The 18,747-nt window shown below is 34.1% G+C and overlaps 2 pseudogenes; one reads left to right on the top strand and one right to left on the bottom strand.

Moving 5' to 3' along the window:
• Positions 1–2,495: 2,495 nt before the first annotated feature.
• LOC119518082 lies at positions 2,496–3,112 on the top strand (annotated as a pseudogene).
• Positions 3,113–14,141: 11,029 nt separating this feature from the next.
• LOC119518081 lies at positions 14,142–14,992 on the bottom strand (annotated as a pseudogene).
• Positions 14,993–18,747: the final 3,755 nt, after the last annotated feature.

Here is an 18,747-nt window from a genome sequence, read left to right as displayed (position 1 = left end):
CTGTTCACCTACCCCAGGAATATCCAGAGGACACACCTTTCACCAAGACTGTAAGGAATAAATTCATGAGACTAGCTTTATCACCCCTGAAGTGTTCTGTGGTTGCTCTTGTCTGTAAGATATTAATCTTGTCAGATATTACTGCAGGAACTGCTGGTGACTGCACTTGAATCCTTAAAAGCAATGGGATTGATTGGGTCCCTGGTTGGCAGAGGCCAAGTGGCAGTAGTTAATTGGTAAATCAAGGTGGGCATGGCTAACATAAAGGATAGCAGACTCAAAGCAGTAATCAAAATAGTCTGACTTGCAGAGCCCTATGATACTGGTTAGCAGATCATGGGGTACCTACAAGTAAAGTAGATGGGCAGCCTACTAAATTTCTGCTTGATCTGAATAAGCAGAAGTGCTCTAGGTCAAGTAAACAAAAGTCTAACTTGAGTTACAAAATAGAGACTCATGGCACTTTAGTCACCTTCCAGATTTGAGAACAGTTTACAGACCCAGGGCCCTGTGAATGAAAGGAAATCTGGGTCCCTTTGGAGAAGGATCTTGCTCTAATGCCAACAATTTATACTGTTAATCTTCCTCCCAATCTTCACCAAATACACCTATAGTCTTTTACATTGGTAACAGCACATTTGGAATAACAGGGATTATTAGTCGCTGGTTTGAGAGAGAGAGAGAGAGAGGGAATTAATTCCAGGAGACACAAAATGTTACTGTGGTCCACCAGTCAGATTTGGGGCTTATGAAGATCAGGTGACCAATGGGGTTTTACCTGGTCTATCTCTTAGAGGGTCCAGTGCATCCCTGGACCCATTTTGTGATTATTTCCTAATTCTGGAATGCATAATTGGAGTAGATATACTCAGCACCTGGCATAATTCCCACATTGGTTCCCTGACTTGTGGAGTGAGGGCTATTATAATAGGAAAGGCTAAGCAGAAGCCACTATGACTGCCTCTATGAAGCAAAATAGTAAATCAAAAGCAATGCTGCTCCTCTAGATGGATCAAAGTGATTAGAGCCACTACCAAGGACTTAAAGGTTGCAATGGTGGTGATTCCCATCACATCCTCATTCAACTCTCCTATCTGGTCTGTGTGGAAAATGGATCTTGGAGGATGACAGTGGATTATTGTGAATTTAAACTGGTGATGACTCCAATTGCAGCTGCTGTTCCAGATGTGGTATCATTGCTTGAGCAAATCAACAGATCTCTGGTACCTGGTATGCAGCTATATACCTGGCAAATGTTTATTTCTCAATTGTTATTAAAGAACACCAGACACAGTTATTTTTTTTCAGTTGGCAAGGCAGTGTGTACATCTTCACTGTCCTCCCTTGGGGGTATATCAACTCTCCAGCCTAATGTCATAATCTAGTCTGCAGGGAACATGACCAACTCTCCCTCCCATAAGACATCACACTGTTACATTATACTGATGATATCACATTTCCTGGACCTAGTGAGCAAAAAGTAGCAACTAATCTAGAAACATTATTAAGGCATTTTCTGTCAGTGGGGGTGGGGTTGGGAGATAAATACAACAAAATTCAGGGTCCTTGCAGCTCAGTGAAATTTCTAGGTGTCTGGAGGGGTGGGGCATTCTGAGATATCCTTCTAAGGTGAAGAAAATGTGCATCTGGCACCTCCTACAACTAAGAAAGAGGCACAAGGCCTTGTAGGCAGTATAGGATTTTACAGGCAACATGTTCCTCATTGAGTGTGCTACTCTGGCCCATTTACTGAGTGATCTGGAAAGCTGCTAATTTCATGTGTGGACCAGAACAATGGGAGTTTCTGCAATAGGCCCAGGCTGCTGTGATACCCACTCTGCCACTTTGGCCATATGACCCAGCAGATCCAATGTTGCTAGAAGTGTCAGTAGCAAATAGAGATGCTGCGTGGAATCTTTGTCAGGACTCTATTAGAGAGTCACAATGCAGACCTTCAGGATTTTGGTGCAAAGTCTTACCATCCTTTGCAGATAATTACTCTCCTTTTGATAAACAGCTTTTGTCTTGCTACAGGATTGAGGAGACTGAATGCTTAACCATTGGCCACCAAGTTACCATGAGACTTAGTTGCCCATCAGAAACTGGGTGTTTTGTCACCCACCAAGCCATAAAGTTCACTGTGCATAACAACACTCCATCATGAAATACAAGTAGTATGTATAAGAGAGGTCTTGAGGAGATCCTAAAGGCACAAGTAAGTTACTTGAATAAGTAGCCCAAACACCCATGACCCCACTCCTACTCCATTACTTTTTCTTTCTCACACCACATCTAAGGCCTCTAGGGAAGTTCCTTAAAATAAATTGACTTGGAAGTGAAAACTCAAGCCTGGTTAACAGATGGTTCTGCATGAAATTTAGTTATCATCTTAAAGTGGACAGCTGCAGCCCCTCTCTGGGAATTTTCTGAAGGACAGAGTTGAAGGAAAATCTTCCCAGTGGGCAGAACTTTGAGCAGAGCACCTGTTTCATTTCATGTGGAAGGATGAAGCAAGAGATATAAAGCAAGAACTAGCAGTTCAGGAAGGACAACAGGAAGTAGTCAGAAAGTGGGCTCCCAGTTCTCCAACTCTCGAGTGTGAAAAAATGGATTCTGCTGCCCAATCATCACTCTCTTTGCCAGCTACTCCTGTTGTCAAAGAAATGGAAAAGAGTTTTCTCTCACCAAAGGCCATACCAAATGGTTTTGGGACCAGTTCACTAACTCCTCCTGCAAGGATATAAGCACTAAACATCATGGGGGATTACAGAAAGTAGGGCTGTTAGAATCCAAATTAGCAGTCTGCAGGAACTTTGCAAAGGATCGAGCATCAGGAATATCGTATATTTCAGGGAATGTTAACTGTGGGGTGATGAATAGCAACAGCACAATGTTCTCTCATGTAGCGCATATGTCTTTTTTCTACCAAGAGGCAATAAATGGCTTTGACCCAGCTCCTCCTCCTCCTGGCTTGGGCTCCTCTCACCTGTTGTCAGCACTGGGTATGCTGCCTCTCAGGTGCGAGTGCCTGGCCTCCGGGTGGGGGCTCTGCCTCCCTCAACCACCCAGGACTGGAAGAAACAAACTCATAGAGTCACAGCCTAGAATATAAGTAGCCAGTGGGTGAATGGGGCTAGAGAATGGGAAGTTAAGGATTAAAATGTGCAGAATTCCTATTTGGAATGATGGAAATATTTTAGTAATACCTGGTGGTGATGATACAATAATATTATGTGCACATTTAACTGCACTGAAATACATATCTGAATGTGATTAAAAGGGTAAATATTATTGTAAATATAGTATAGAATAACAATTTTTAAAGTGTATCCATCAAACTGCACTATGCAAACTGTGAACCCTAAGATAAAGAATGGGCTTTAGTTAATAGTAGTTATAAAATGTGCTATCATCTCTTGTAACAAAAGTTCCACAACAATGAAACGTGTTGTTTGTGAAGTGATCTGTGTGAATCCTATGTTTTATTCATGAATGTACTATAAACATACAACTCCTCTAATAAAGAAAAAGGATTTTTAAAAGAAGGAATAGATGAATAATAAAGTGATGTAAAAAGGTATTCCTGTAAATATAAGCATATAAATAAAACTGTGAAAAGAAGTACTGCTAGAAATGGTAGACATCTGTATTCCAAAGATCTGAAGGATGGTATAAAATAATAAAGGAACCAATTTTTCAGAAAAGTGTAAAATTCCTAAATAAAACTTCAAAAAACATGGAAAATTGAGGGAGCTCAATGGAGGAATAAAATAAAAAAAAACACATTGAATAAATGTCAGCGATAAGGCTTTAATTTTTGAAATGTAGGACAAATAAGTCATGTTTCCTTTCTATTTCTTACTCCTGATCTTCTGTCAAAATTATTTTACTATTAGAGATGTTATATTGGAATCCCAACAGTAAAGATTTAGAAAAAAGTTTAGTCATAAAAGTTTCATGAATTATTCTTTCTTTGACTATTACTTATATTATGTGAAAGTACACTTAATGACTATAAAAATTTGTTTTCAATGCTGGAAGAAAAGTGCCCTGATGGTGATTTTGCAAGGAGTAAACAGACCATGTTGAGGTGGCATTGACTAGAACATCTCAAATCCCAAGGTCACCTGTGAAATAAATTGATGCTGGTTTTTGAATCTCCAATCTGAATTTGTGATGAATTGAGAATTGTATATGAAAAACTTCATCAAATATATGATATATTATTTTATAATTCTGTGATCCATACCATTAATTTCTCTCCTGAAATTCAGCAGTATAAACAGCATTTCTTGCATGAGTTGCTTCCAAATCTACGTGAAATTGATTTCATTATCATTAATTAATGATGGAGCCACAGGAATGCATTCCACCTAGTTATATGTAGAGGAATAAGCTCTTGACCATCAACATAATTATGAAATCTTTACTCATCTCAGCACTGATATTTAGCATCATCTCTCATTTTAATACAACAAAAGAGAAATACACTAAAATAATAAAACAAATTACACAAATATTTTGTTGGCTAAATACAATGTTATATCTGTTGTGTCAATGAATTTTTATACTCCCAAACCTGAGTGGACCACCATGTATCCCTTGTGATACCTCAAAAAGCCCATCCATCCACTGGTGCACACTCCTAGAAAGAAGTTAAGTACATTGCACCATTCAATGCAGAATACATGGAACTGTGGATTTTACAAAAATCTACTATAATGTAAGTCAAGGTGTATTATAAACATTTACTAATAAAATCAGGATATGTTTGAAAATTCAGGGTGACAAAATTATATTAACACTATATATATATGTTTATATATATATATATATATATATATACATATACACACACAAGTTTTATATGCACAAATTAAAATACTTGGAAGAAAATACTCTGAAGAATAACAACACTTTTGAAGGAGTTTCATTTTCTTCTTTGAATTTTTTGTAGAATAATTTTTGTGTAATGACCTATGTTTAATTCTATGATAGTGTCACACTTTTAAATTAAAAAAAAATATTTCATTGAAAAAAAGTGTTATTCCATCCCTGATGACAATGATGTAGACTTTCAGCCACAGATTAATTAAGTATATCTCTAGAAATAACTTCTCTTTTACCCAGTCATAAATTAGAGCAACAGAAAGAAGACAAAATATGATGCTCAACATTATGTGGTTTCCATGGGGCAGGCAGCTCTCTACTATAAATCTAACATGCACGCAATTAGTACTTGTACTTTTATCCATGGAATGATGCCAAGCAACCTACCTTACAAATTGGTCCCAGAGATGAGCAAATGTTGAATCATCAGTCTTATTCAATATAAGAACTGCTACGGCATTATAAGGGAGAAAGACAAGGGATACTCTGACATGCTTGTGTTCACAGAAGCTCCTTGGTATTCTTGTGAGACATAATTTCCAGATGAAATTTCTTTTTGAACAGGACCACAAAAAATTTTAGGTTGATGTATTTTACCTCTAAAAAGACATGCAAAAATCTTAAACATAAGTTATCTCAAAGGAAATATATATTATATAGCAGAAATTTCAGGCTTCTTAAATGGTTCACATATTTTATTTGTGAGAAAAACTTGAGTTTGACAAATTTCTAGACAGATTATGCTGGAAGAAGTTTTTCACCTACTTTGACTCCTGGTAAATATTAATCTCAAAGTAAGAGTGTTTTAGTTTATCTCAAGAAAATGGGAATATTATTAGAAGAGTTTGCATATATATACATATATCATGGGGGCCTTAACTAAGTGATGGTAGGATTTGTAGAAATGGAAATGTAGAATTGATGTAATCAGATCATCAAACAAGGAACATATATTAAAAATTTAATTTTTGGAAGAATTGTGTTTATAAAATTTGCTAAAAACATGTCTTCTGAAAATTAATAGCTATCTGTGCCCTTTAATATTAATACACCTAAGGTTTTAATTTCTCAACTGTCATTTGTATTAAATAACATTAGATATAGAAAAGCAGTAAATGATGCATTAACACTCTCTATCATTGTTTAATATACAGCTAGATTTGTGTTTCTGAAATTAAATGTAAGTATAAATATAGTGTTATGAGGATAATCTATGAAGCCAAACAATCTTGGCAGAATCACAGAGCCAACAACCCTTAATGGTTGTGACTCTGTATAAGTTACTTAAAATTTTGTGCCCTTTTTATCATCTAACAAGTGTGTAATAGTAATGACTGTGGTATAATATTTTCATCTGGATAAATGTAAATTAATGAAGTGCTAATTATGCACTATATATGGGTTTCTACTATATAATATCCCAATGTTAATTTACACCTCATTTATATTTGGCAGGCAAACTAAGATCTTTTTCACACATATTTTGCAAACTACTCTTTCTTATGAATTTATAGAGTCACTAATCTAATGTTTATTAAAAATTGCCAGCTCATTCCTATAATCTCCAAGAATCAGTTTTGGAATCATTCATGCTAAGTATCAACTTTGCTTTCTCAACAGTTTACAAAAGCTGAATGCTATGGGAAGTAAGAATAATACAAATCCCATAAATACTTCATCTTTGTGGGATTGACAGACTCTGAAGAAATCCAGTGGGTCTTTTTCATACTGTTTCTACTCATATACCTGATTACTGTCATGGGGCATGCAGGGATGATACTGATAATTCACCTGGATCTCCAGCTGCAAACCCCCATGTATTTTTTCCTCAGTCACCTGTTATTCCTTGACCTTTGTTATTCAACAGTCATCATCCCTAAAACCTTAGAGAACTTAGTGACTTCCAACAAGCATATTTCATTCAAGGGCTGCTTCACCCAGATGTATTTTTTTGTCTTCTTGGCTGCCACTGAATTTCTCCTTCTCTCTTCAATGGCTTATGATCACTACATAGCTATTTGCCACCCTCTTCAATACCCTATTGTTATGTCCAGGAGACTCTGCTGCATCCTCATCACTGGGTCCTACTTGATTGAAGGTACTGAAACTTTAGCCACTGTTCTTTACATAAACAGTTTGCATTTCTGCAACTCCAATGTAATCCATCACTTTTTCTGACATAACCCCAGTTTTAGCCCTGTCCTGCAGTGAAACTCCTAACACTGAAATCATGATAATGATTCTTGCTAGTTTCAATGTAATGTTGTCTTTTATCACAATCTCTGTGTCCTATGGGTCCATTCTGTCTACTATCCTGAAAATTAAATCCACTTCAGGAAAGCACAAAGCCTTCTCTACTTGTGCCTCCCACCTCCTGGGAGTCACCATCTTTTCACCACCATGATTTTTACTTATTTAAAACCAAAGCAGTCCTACTCCTTGGGAAAGGATCGAGTGGCCTCTGTGTTTTATACTATGATAATCCCCATGCTAAATCCACTCATTTATAGTCTTAGGAACAAAGAGGTGAAAAATGCTTTCATTAGGGTCATAGTAATCCCCATGCATGCTTCACTTTCAGAGAATTTCATTAGAGAGATCAATTTCAGAAGTCATTCTATTTATTCTGGAAAAAGAAATGTAGTACAGTTGTTAAGAGTACTGCTTTGGACTATGCAATCCAGAGTTTTGATTCTAGATCTGTCAGCTTTTTAACAGACTTTCCCTTGGTAATTCATGAATGTTTAAGTCTTAGTTTCCTTAACTGTAAAAGAAAAATAATAATAAATCTATAGGCTTACTGTAAAGATTAAATCAGAGTATGAATGTGAAGAATTTAATGCAGAACTAATAATTTGTATCAATTACCATCAGAATAATTATTCTTGCAAAGTTTTGAATACACTGTATGTTTTGTTATGAAAATATTCACTGGTATTTCATAACCTCTTTTGGTTCATCTTAGGGTTAAACAAACAGCTAAAAAGGGAAAACAGCACTTCAAATATTTGGTGTTAGATTAAAGTAAACCATTGTGATAAATTCAGTTATAGAAAAATATGTATATGAACTTTGAAGAAAATTTGGTAAATATTTTAAAATATTAAATAACAGAAATATCCTAACCATTTTTGATAGATTTCTCATGGTCTTCTAGACTGATGCATCTGTATGCAGATGTTTATATCACATATATATTCCAAATTTTTTCTCTTTATGATATATGTCTATACAGTTGCCATATTGTTTGCCATGATTCCTTCTCTATTGACACTAGGCCCTTGTATCAAAATCATTTACACCATCTTAAAGTCGCCATAAACCACAAGTCAATCAAAGTTTTCTTCACATTTCTTCTCACCTCACAATTTTGGTTTTATTCTTCAGTCCTGGTACTATCACCTATTTGAGGCCTGAGCTAGTTTGAAACACTTATGTACCCCATAAAAGACTATGTTCTTTTAATACACTCTTGTAGGGGCAGACATATTGTGGGAAGGACCTTTTGATAAGGTTGTTTCCATGGAAATGGCCCACCCAATTGTGGGTGGGACCTTTTGATTAGATTATTTCCATGGTGATGTGGCCCTGCCTATTTAAGGTGCATCCTAATTAGTTTGCTGGAGTCCTGAAGAAAGCCCAGGGAGAGAGAGAGAACTCAGAGCTAACACAGACCCAGATGCTTGGAGGTGCATACAGATCGACATTTGGAGATGCAAAGCTGAGGGATGATGCCCAGAGTTTGACCCAGAGAGGCTGGGTGAGAACCCATAGATGCTACTGGAATCAGCAACTGAAAATAATGCAACCTGTGAGCAAAGGACCAGCAGATGCTAGCCACATGCCTTCCCAGCTGATGGCGGTGCTCCAGATATGATTGGCCTTTCTTCAATGAAGGTATCCCCTTCTTGATTCCTTAGAACTGTAAATATGTAAACCAATAAATCCCCTTTATAAAAGCCAATCCATTTCTTGTATATTGAATTCTGACACCTTTAACAAAGTGGAACAAGGCACAAATCAAATCATTCTGCAGGAACTGACAGTTTTCTCTCTTTTTTTCCATCTTTGGGATTCCACTGTTCAAGCCCATCATATCCAGCCTTATGACCAAGGATGTGATTGCCATATTGAAAAAACATTATTACCCAAGAAAACAAAGAGAGGATCTTAATAGTCAATTTTTAATAAATTGGCCTCATAGTTATCTCTGAGATATATTTACATTTTTCTGATAGAATATGAATTCAAAATTATCATGTATTTTGTTCCTGACCTGATCTGAAGTAAATTGTGACTAATCTTTAAAAAGCAAATGAATCAATTTTCAAAGCTCTATTCCATGGAACAATTCTTTTTTCACTTCAAATTAAAATTTAACCATTTTTCAAAATGTTCAAATGACTAAACTTCTAGAATTTTAATTTACAATTTGTCAATGAAATGGTTCTTACCTTTATCATTGGCCAAATATTTACAGATATTTTGCTTGTATTCACATTTGTATCTATAAAACTGTAACTTTTTCATGGTAGGTATACACTAATTTGTTTGAGGAAGTGAACAAAGGGCTAAATTATAAATTGTAAACTACATTTAAAAACACAAGGATAAAACTGAAGAAAGGGTTTTAATTGATTGCACTTTCCTCAGTATGAATTAAGAAAATGTCTTAGGGTTATCAAGGCAACTGACTGAATGTAAGGCAATTGACTATAAAATATCTGACCTGACTCCATTACCCTGCTTTAAATATATTTCAACATTCTGTTTCACATAAGTCTCAGTGATGCATTTCCAACTTCTCATAATTGTTGATTGATCAAGTTGCTGTGCAAAATACATTATGGCTTTTCTCTCACCTAATTTAAGAGCAAATTTGAAGCCTAGAAGGGGTGAATGAAAAGTTAAAATAGAGATTGGTGCACAATTAACTAATATCACAAGTAAAAATCTATACAATGTGAAGTGCCTTACACAACCAAACTACAAATTATATTTACATTATCAAAATTGTATCCAATTTTGCTCCTTCTATTCTTTTTTTACATATTTGAAATTTACCAGAGAGTAGAGATAAAATCATGAAGCAGTTAATCCCATACATCCTAACAGGCTAAAAAACATACTGGAGGTAATTATTAACCCTGCACTTAAAACTCACTTTTTCTGGTTTGAATGTGTGAATTGGGAATATTCAAAGTCTCTGTTCTAAGTAGTTTTGCTGATATTTGCAGAAAATATCACTTGTATAAAAATGATGCCCCTTTGTATGTTTGATTATTCCTGTACCTATTTGCTCCTTTACTTTAGATTCTCTTTACAAGACAGAGTAATCAATTTGATCTAAAACGTGGTTTTTAAGTTTGACTTTTCATTTACAAAGGCTAACCTTTTAAGCTCATATCAGATAATGTGAAACCCTACATCATCTTTGTTTTGTATGCATAATATGAATGCAAAGATCTTAATCTACTTCGTGTATTTTGTTGCATGTATCAAGAATTAATTATCTGTTCCATGGTGATCATAATGGCAATGTTGAAGAATATTGCAATAATGTGGGAGTGCTATTCTTTCCTCTAAATCTTAGACAAACAAGTGGCACAATGTAATCAAGACAGACCAGAAACCCAGAGAATCAATTTTTTGCATTCTTGCATCATTCGATTTATTGCCATTTGTCTCAATTTCTGTATAAAATGATAACAATGCCTAATATTACTGACAAACTCACAGCTATATTATCAATGTTTAGTAATGATCATGGATCAAAGGACTCTTGGGAAATTCAGGAACTTTGGGGAAGGAGGCATTTGACAAAATCCAGTTTCCCAGAAAATTAAGGTTATCCATTAAAACTTGAAATTATTTTGTTCCACAATATTAGTGCAAATCCTTCTATAATGATTTCCAAATTTCTCTGCATTCTTGAACTTACGTGCAGAGTTCATGTTGCTTTGGCTTCTCAATTTAGGCATAAAATCTTTGCTACTTTCCTGGAATTACAGAGCCCATTGCTGTGTGTAGACATAGGATGCAGTTTACCTTTAGACTGATTCTCCATTGACCACTTCATTTCTCATCTCTCCTTACTTCCCATCACTTCATTTTCAAAGTATCAACTCTTTGAAATATTTTCAGGCCATTTAGTTTTTAAATGTTTCTCATATTTGACTGTTGTCATTCCTTATTTCAATGGAGTAAATCAGATAATTTTTAAAATTAATAATTTTATTTTACTCACATTCTAAATGAGACACTACTGCTCTTATAAGAGCATATGGGAAAAATTTCCTCACATCTCTTTTCCCTTTACTTGATATAGGATATATAACAGTTTTCTGAAGTTTACATATACTACCTGTGTAGAAACTAAATATATAGGCAGTCTACAGATTAATTAATAGACTCCCTGTTTGCTGAATATTTTGGCTATCAAGGAGTATTGACTCTTAAAGGTACAGCATATATGTCACTATATGTGTTTGGAAACCTTAATCAACATAAATATAATTAGTTAAATGAAACCAATTATAAATGAAAGTCCACAAATGCATTGGCACACATGCACATTAGCTAGCTAACTAGCTATTATCTGCTTGCATTCAAAGAGTAAACATATATACATAAATATGTGTATGTTTTGGGTATGAGGCTTATTATGACAGAGTTCAATAGTCTTTCCCCTTTGAGCTTGCAGTATCACTTTCCCACAGACTTTAATTTTTTATCATTTATATAATTTATGTTGTTTTTTATTCCTTACTGTAAGTTAGTCTATAAGATCACCTTTCATTTTTACTCCAATTCTATTATTCTATTTCCCTATATGTGCTTCATACTAATTATTGAACATCTTAATAAAGTCAGCTGTACTTTCAATGTTCTTATGTGAAAAATTAAGCACCATTTTATCAACCTCAGAAGCCCTTAGAGCACATTACTATCCCAAGTAACTATATATGTATATATTTCATATAGGTGATAGAGTTATAGATATATACTTTTATAAAAGGAATGAATAAATAAAAGATAGTCTATTGCTATGCACTACATATCCTTTTCAAATATGAATCCATAGGTATCAATCCAGATTCAAACTGAAGATACATACAATAATTTCTTTCCCCAAATCAAATTTGTAAACTTATAAAGATGCCACACAGACTGCAGTACTCTCCCCATGTCCCCTGTCAATTGACTTCAGTCCAGTAAAGCAAATATCTGCATTTGTGTTTCACAAGAAGTCAGTTTTATAGTGCTGTGAGTTGGTCTGAGACTATTTCAAATCAAAATAATTGGGAACAAAAGATTAACTTGATAAATAAACACATTCATAATTTTCAAAGTATTTATATTATCTGCATACTTTCATATTTTACAAGTCATGGTGCAAATGGAGTTTTTGTTACCTTTTCATCACTGAAAGTGAAGATTGCTTTAGTTTTTTTGCTTATGTTAACTAATTTAATGATAAAATAGCTTTGAATATCTGTCCATTGATTTTTTCTGAAGGGTGGGGACTTTATTGTCTATCAAAATAATTATCTACTCAAGAACACAGCTCTCATTTACCGTCCTCTGCAATAACAAAGCTAAAGTACTTCACATCAGTTACAATGATTAAAATGATTAAAATGTTATTTTATCCCTTGTTAGTGTCTCTTTTCTAACAAAAACTTTTTTCCATGTGAGATGGCTGGGACACTGAGAATCAGAGGACTTCTAGTTTCTCTCTCACACATTTCAACATTTAATAGCTTCAAAAGTGAACCAATTTCTGCCTGGAAATTTACCTGGAATTATTTTGCATTATTATGCTTGTAATTAAAAATAATTCTCTGTCTCTAATCATTTTCATTATCTTTTTTTTTTTTTTTTGGTTTTGTGTAAATGTATTGTCTGAGATTCCTAATAATTTATTCCTCATTTGTTTTGCACTTCTGCAGGGTAGATAATTTCTTTTAGTTTTCCCATCAAGATGGTGAATATGTATTATGGCTGTATTGTTCTGAGCAGAAAGTAGTAATACAATCCCTTTTGCACTTGGAGTTAGCTAAGTCCATGTAAATGTAAGCAACTCTGACTTGCTTCATTTCTGGGGAAAAGTCTTAAATTCAGGTACATGATTCATCACATTTCCTCATAACAGGTCATGGCCTTAGAGATTTGTTGCCTTCATACATGAAGAATTTATTAGTAAGCATGAAATACTGTAAAACAATGAGATAAATTATATTACTTTAAATTAGGAAACAACACACTTAACTACTATCCTTTTCTTTATCCATATGAATACAAATTTTTTACTTTTTTTGATTACATGGAGATCACAGGTTCATTGAAGTAAACATGAAAAATTCAGAAAAGCAAAATGAAAATCATTGAAAAATATATGCTTAAATATCCAGATTTAAAATTTGACAATTATATTTACGTTCATCATTTTCAATGTGCATCTATGTGTAACGATGTATATGATATGCATGTGATATCTTTTTATAGCAGATACCTCAATTATGTTTTAAATTTCCTTGTTCTCTACTAATTTTCCCATCTCTTTTATCATCTTGAGGATTATACTTATTAAAAAAGTGTGATTATCCCCATGGCTCTTCAAATGATATGCATATATTTTAAATGATAATATTAGTTTGATCAAATCATAGCATTGTATTATGTTGAAATCTTTGCGATATGTACATATATAAATCATACCTAATTTCACTTGTATTGATGTTCCATCATCTTTATAGAACTGAATCCACATTGAAAGGTGCTTTTTTGTCTCTAAGGAATGCTTTCTCTGAAAAGCCATTGCTCAGCAAAACTGTATGTGTATTTTTATTTAATGCACATTGCCAACATGCTTTATAAAACAGATGTTTTTGCTCTGTGAAAATCAATTTTATAATTTGCAATAAATGATATAATAGAGTCTACATTACAAGTGACTATATCACTTCAGCAATTATCAACAGTTTTTATTTAGAGGGGACATTGCACAATAAAATTATAGAATTATTAATGTAATGATTTGCAATTTGCTGATACAAATATAATTTGGATAACTTAATATAAAAAGGTCTCTCAATATTAAATTCCATACACTAGAAATAATTGCCATTGAACAGTCAGGCAACAAGTATAGTTAAAGTAAATATCTATTGAAACTTCATTACAAATATATGAGAAAGCATCTCTTGTAAATATAACTCATTCTTTAATAAATTAATTTACATATAAATTTACTCAGTCCCACTATGACATCCTTCCCTTAGACTGTATATCATGGGATTAAACATGAGAGACACAATGGAAAAGAAAAGAGAGAGTATTTTGTCAGTTCCTGATAAGTGACTGATAGTGCGTCTTAAATATGTAATCATTCCTGATCCATCAAATAACACCACCACCATGAGATGAGATGAGCAGGTGGAGAAGGCTTTGGCCCAATTTGTAGCTGAAGGTAATTTAAGAATTGTACACATAATTTTGGTGTAGAAGCGAAGTATTAACAGAAATGGAACTGTGACAAACAACACAGCAACAGTGTAGACCAATGTTTCATTCACACAGATGACTCTACAGGCAAGCTTGAGTATTGGTGAGATGTCAGAAGTGGTTGATATGGTTAGACCTGCAAAAGGACGGAGAGAAAATCTGGCATGTCTGCTCTATGCAGACTAGAATTCTACTGATCCAAGAGCCAACTACCAGTTGGAAACACACCTTTTGGCTCATGACTACAGAATAGGGCAATGGGGTACAAATGGCCATGAAGTACATTTGTGTAGTACAGGCAACTAAAGAAATTCTTTGGGTCTCAAGTTCATGAGCATTCTGGTTATAGTAATTGATACACAGCATATTTCAAAGAAGGAAAAATTGTCAAGAAAAAAATACATGGGGGTCTGGAGAGTAGAATCCAGTTTTGTTATCAGAAATATGGTATCATTGCCCAGCAGTATAATGGTATAGATGACAAAGAATAATCCAAGTAGAAGCCACTAGAGATGGGGATTATCAGCAAAGCCCAAAAGAACAAATTCTTCAATTCAGTTAGATTTTCTTCTGATGGTTTTCCTTGGTGTATCATCTGTAGAAAGGATAAATTGAGCATAAGCATTTCACTTTCCCTTCCTGGATCTCACTGCCTGTACTCTGAATTGTTATCTATGTGTCCAGATTGGTTTTCATGTTTCTACAGTTCTTTCCAATTTAAGAATATTACTATTTGTGTATTTTCCACTTTTCCCTGTTTAAATCCTGTGGATTGTCACTGGAAGCACTGAAATGAAATTTCCTTTAATACCATTTCATTATACATCTGATCACAGCACAGGATGAACCAAGCTATACTTTTCTAAGCACATGACATCTGAAACTGCTGTAGATAGACCCATAACTTTGCCATCTGATCTTATTTTTGTCGAATTACAATTCAGGACAATCCTATTGCACTTCTCAGTGCATTTTCACAATAACATTTCAGTAGCATTATATCATAAATTATCTTCTCACATTCTTTTTCAACTACCTATTTCAACCATCATTTTCCTCCCTTCACTTGATGATATAGAGCATAGAAATCCCATTATACAATTCACATGGCAAAAATTGAGAGAATATTTTATTGTATATAGAAGAATAATGCAAATATCTTTTGGTAGAATATTAGTTGGAAGATATAAGAGAGTTTTACTCAGGGAAATTAGCCTGGGAAGATTGATCCAAATTGAGACAAATATACAGGGTAACCACAGGAAAATATGTATCGCATGGAGTGTATCCATTACCTGTCTGTATGTGTGTGGAGCAGGAGGAGAACAGTTATTTGCTGCTATATAATACCCAGGGTGCTGAGACTCATTAAGGTGGATAGTTTGACCAACTTCACATAGGTTTTGTGATAGTGAGTCAGTGCCTATTGTTTTAATTTACTTTAGTTTTCTGTGATTGATTATCTTGATTATATTAAAGCTTGCATCCTTGTTTGCGAGAATTAATTGAAAAAATATTGGTAAAATTATTTACCTATCAAATTAAATTGATGATTTATTATGTTTCTATAGTTATAATTAAGTTTATTATATTATATGCTTTAAGTTTGCAGCTGTCAGAGTTGTAACACATTGCCTACTATAATTCAATAATGAGTTGAGTTGTTGATAATCACTTTTTTCTACTTTTCCCTTTATCAGGGTCAAAATTTTAGAAGGTACTCATTCTCAGGGCCATTCCTGCACATTCCTGCCATTCCTGTTTAATCTTGAAAGTGAAAGCCTCCTTAAATTTTGCATCCCTGTTGTCTCTTGCCTCACCACTAGCTGTATCCTATTGGGTTTGTACCTGGTCCACTAAACAGAGTGTCAGTAAAGTGGCATGTCATGATTAAAGAGCACTGTGTCTTCCCCAGATGGACTGGAATTGAATTATGGCCCTGCCACCTGCCAGCTGTGTGATATTCTGCAAATTACATCATGCACTTTACTCTACCTGTGCCACAGTAGATTATCTAGAAAAGGGCCAGGAATTGGCAACACTTATAGTTGTTAAGTGATTTATGTCATTTAATATATGTAAAATGGCTTACATTGTGCTATTTTAAAGAGCTATGTAAGTGCTAGAAATTTTAATATTAAAAGCTAAGTTTTATTTATTCCTCCAAATTTTATTAAATATTCTACACAGTATGAAACATAATCCCTCTCTAGTATATTTTCCTTCATATTGAACAATAATTATGAGGAGGAAGGGAGATCTTAAAGCAATGATCAAAATTCTAACTATCTCAAACTATTAAATTCTAAAGCTGTAAATCTCTGTGAATTATTTCCCTATATTTTGTTTATATTATTTTCTGTACTCTGAGAACTCAACACTTCTATTAGGCCTCACTGTTCAACACTTAGTATAAAAAATTGTCAAATTCTTTTACCATGCTTTTTTTCCTCCCTGACTCTAAATGATCTGAGAGGTAGGGGCTGTGACTAATTTCTACTACTGGGGATCAATATACATCCTAGAAAATGGTTGTGAACCTAAGATGTTGCTCAATATTTGGTTCTAAAATGAAAAGCTGTCGACAATAGTAAGATGAGATCAACCCTAGTAAATGAGAGAGAATTAAGACACAAGAAAAAAGAAAGCCAAATGTTTACATATCAGGTTTATGAGTAATGACATTCAATACTAATAATTTCATACCCATTGATTGAATAAAGTGACTTCCAGTGCTAAATAAAATATAATTCTAATGTACAAAGTCAAACTTTTGGTGGTGAAGTTATCAGTGCATAACATGAAATATGTAACACTTGTGTATGTTTTTATCAGTAGGGGGACAGTGTAGAAGGAATAAAGCCATCTATATTACTCTTCTTTCTTGTAAGTGCTTAGGTTCTTTTTAATCAAGATAAATAAAAACATGATGTTCTTCTTTTTATTTCAAACTTGAGCATCTGTATGTTTGCTGGAAAAGTACAAATGATTAAGGGAATGTGTAACAACATTGTAATTCAGTTAGATATTAGTCATGTCAATGCCTCTACTCTATCTAATCCTCAGCTATGTGGTATATTTGAATCTTAGAATTAAAATTTAATTTAAAAACAATATTGAATTTAAAACTTTAGCAACCTCTCCTATTGGAACTGAGTTCCCATCTCATTTTCCTAAACATGCTTTGTTTATTGTTTCCTCTATAATATGTGTCTATCCATAGTCAGGAGGCAGACTTTGTAACAGTTCTAATAAATATCCTATAACAAAGAATACATTACCTGTAAAATAAATGATTATCAATTTCTTCATGGCAACCAGGGCAACCCTCAATTTACCTTTGGATGTATTAAATTAAGCTTAAAATTAATTTTTATTAAATATTATTAGTAATATACAGAAAACTTTTATTTTACTTGCAGCATTTTGCCATCCTCCCCTGATTTCGTGATTCTTGGAATTCATCTTAACATCTGCATACTATCAGCTAATCTTAGGAGATGATGGAGCAAGTCCAGCTAAGATAATGGGAAAGTTACCAGAAAAATAGTCTGTCTTTTCTAGGTTTCCAGTCTAGGAAAGAGAATTCTTTCCAAAACTGAAGTTGTTTAAGAATAATGTCTAGAAGCCAAATAACTGGTATCAAAATTAGAATGTTACTTTCTATTATTTAGGGTGTAAATGGTGATTTCTGAAAGTTTATGATTACAAATAGAAAATATTGCCTAGAGAGAGAACCCTATAGTATTGTGATACGGAGAACAATTAGGAAAGTTAGTTGCAAAGCATTAGGAACAATGATCCTGTTAATATGAAAGGTGGGTGAAGAGCAGGTGGTGAGAGAGGCCTCATGTGGAACCAGATGTCGGAGGACAGCAAGGGAGTGAGAAGGCAGCCAGACCTGAGCTACTGCAGGTGCACATCCAAGAAGTAGCTAAACTGGAAAGGAGTTCCACTGGCACAGAATTAGCACAGTGTAGTATTGTGCATGAATAGTGGGATTTGCTGGTGCCAGAGAATATGAAGTTTAGAAGAAGACTGAATTTCAAAAGATAACTTGTCTTATGGTAAGGATAGTTAGCATATCAAATCAGAGAAATATGGTCTTTAAAATAAATGCTAGTGGGAACTGGGTAGCCTTCAGGGGAAAATGACATTTTTAAATTAGTATTTCATAGTATAGCAGGAAACACTTCAAATGGAACACAGGTTTAGATATTTAGAAAACAAACTAAAAGAATTTCTAAGAAAAAGTTTTTTTTTATAATTTTACATAAGGAAGGTTTTCTAACTATGACTCAAAATTTAAAATGTAGGACACAAAAATAGAAAAAGTTGCTATGTAAAAAT

Source organism: Choloepus didactylus, chromosome 21 (genome assembly GCF_015220235.1).
Source record: "Choloepus didactylus isolate mChoDid1 chromosome 21, mChoDid1.pri, whole genome shotgun sequence".
Classification (NCBI taxonomy): domain Eukaryota; kingdom Metazoa; phylum Chordata; class Mammalia; order Pilosa; family Megalonychidae; genus Choloepus; species Choloepus didactylus.
Note: the sequence above shows the minus strand (reverse complement) of the source record. Positions and strands in the feature narration are given on the sequence as shown.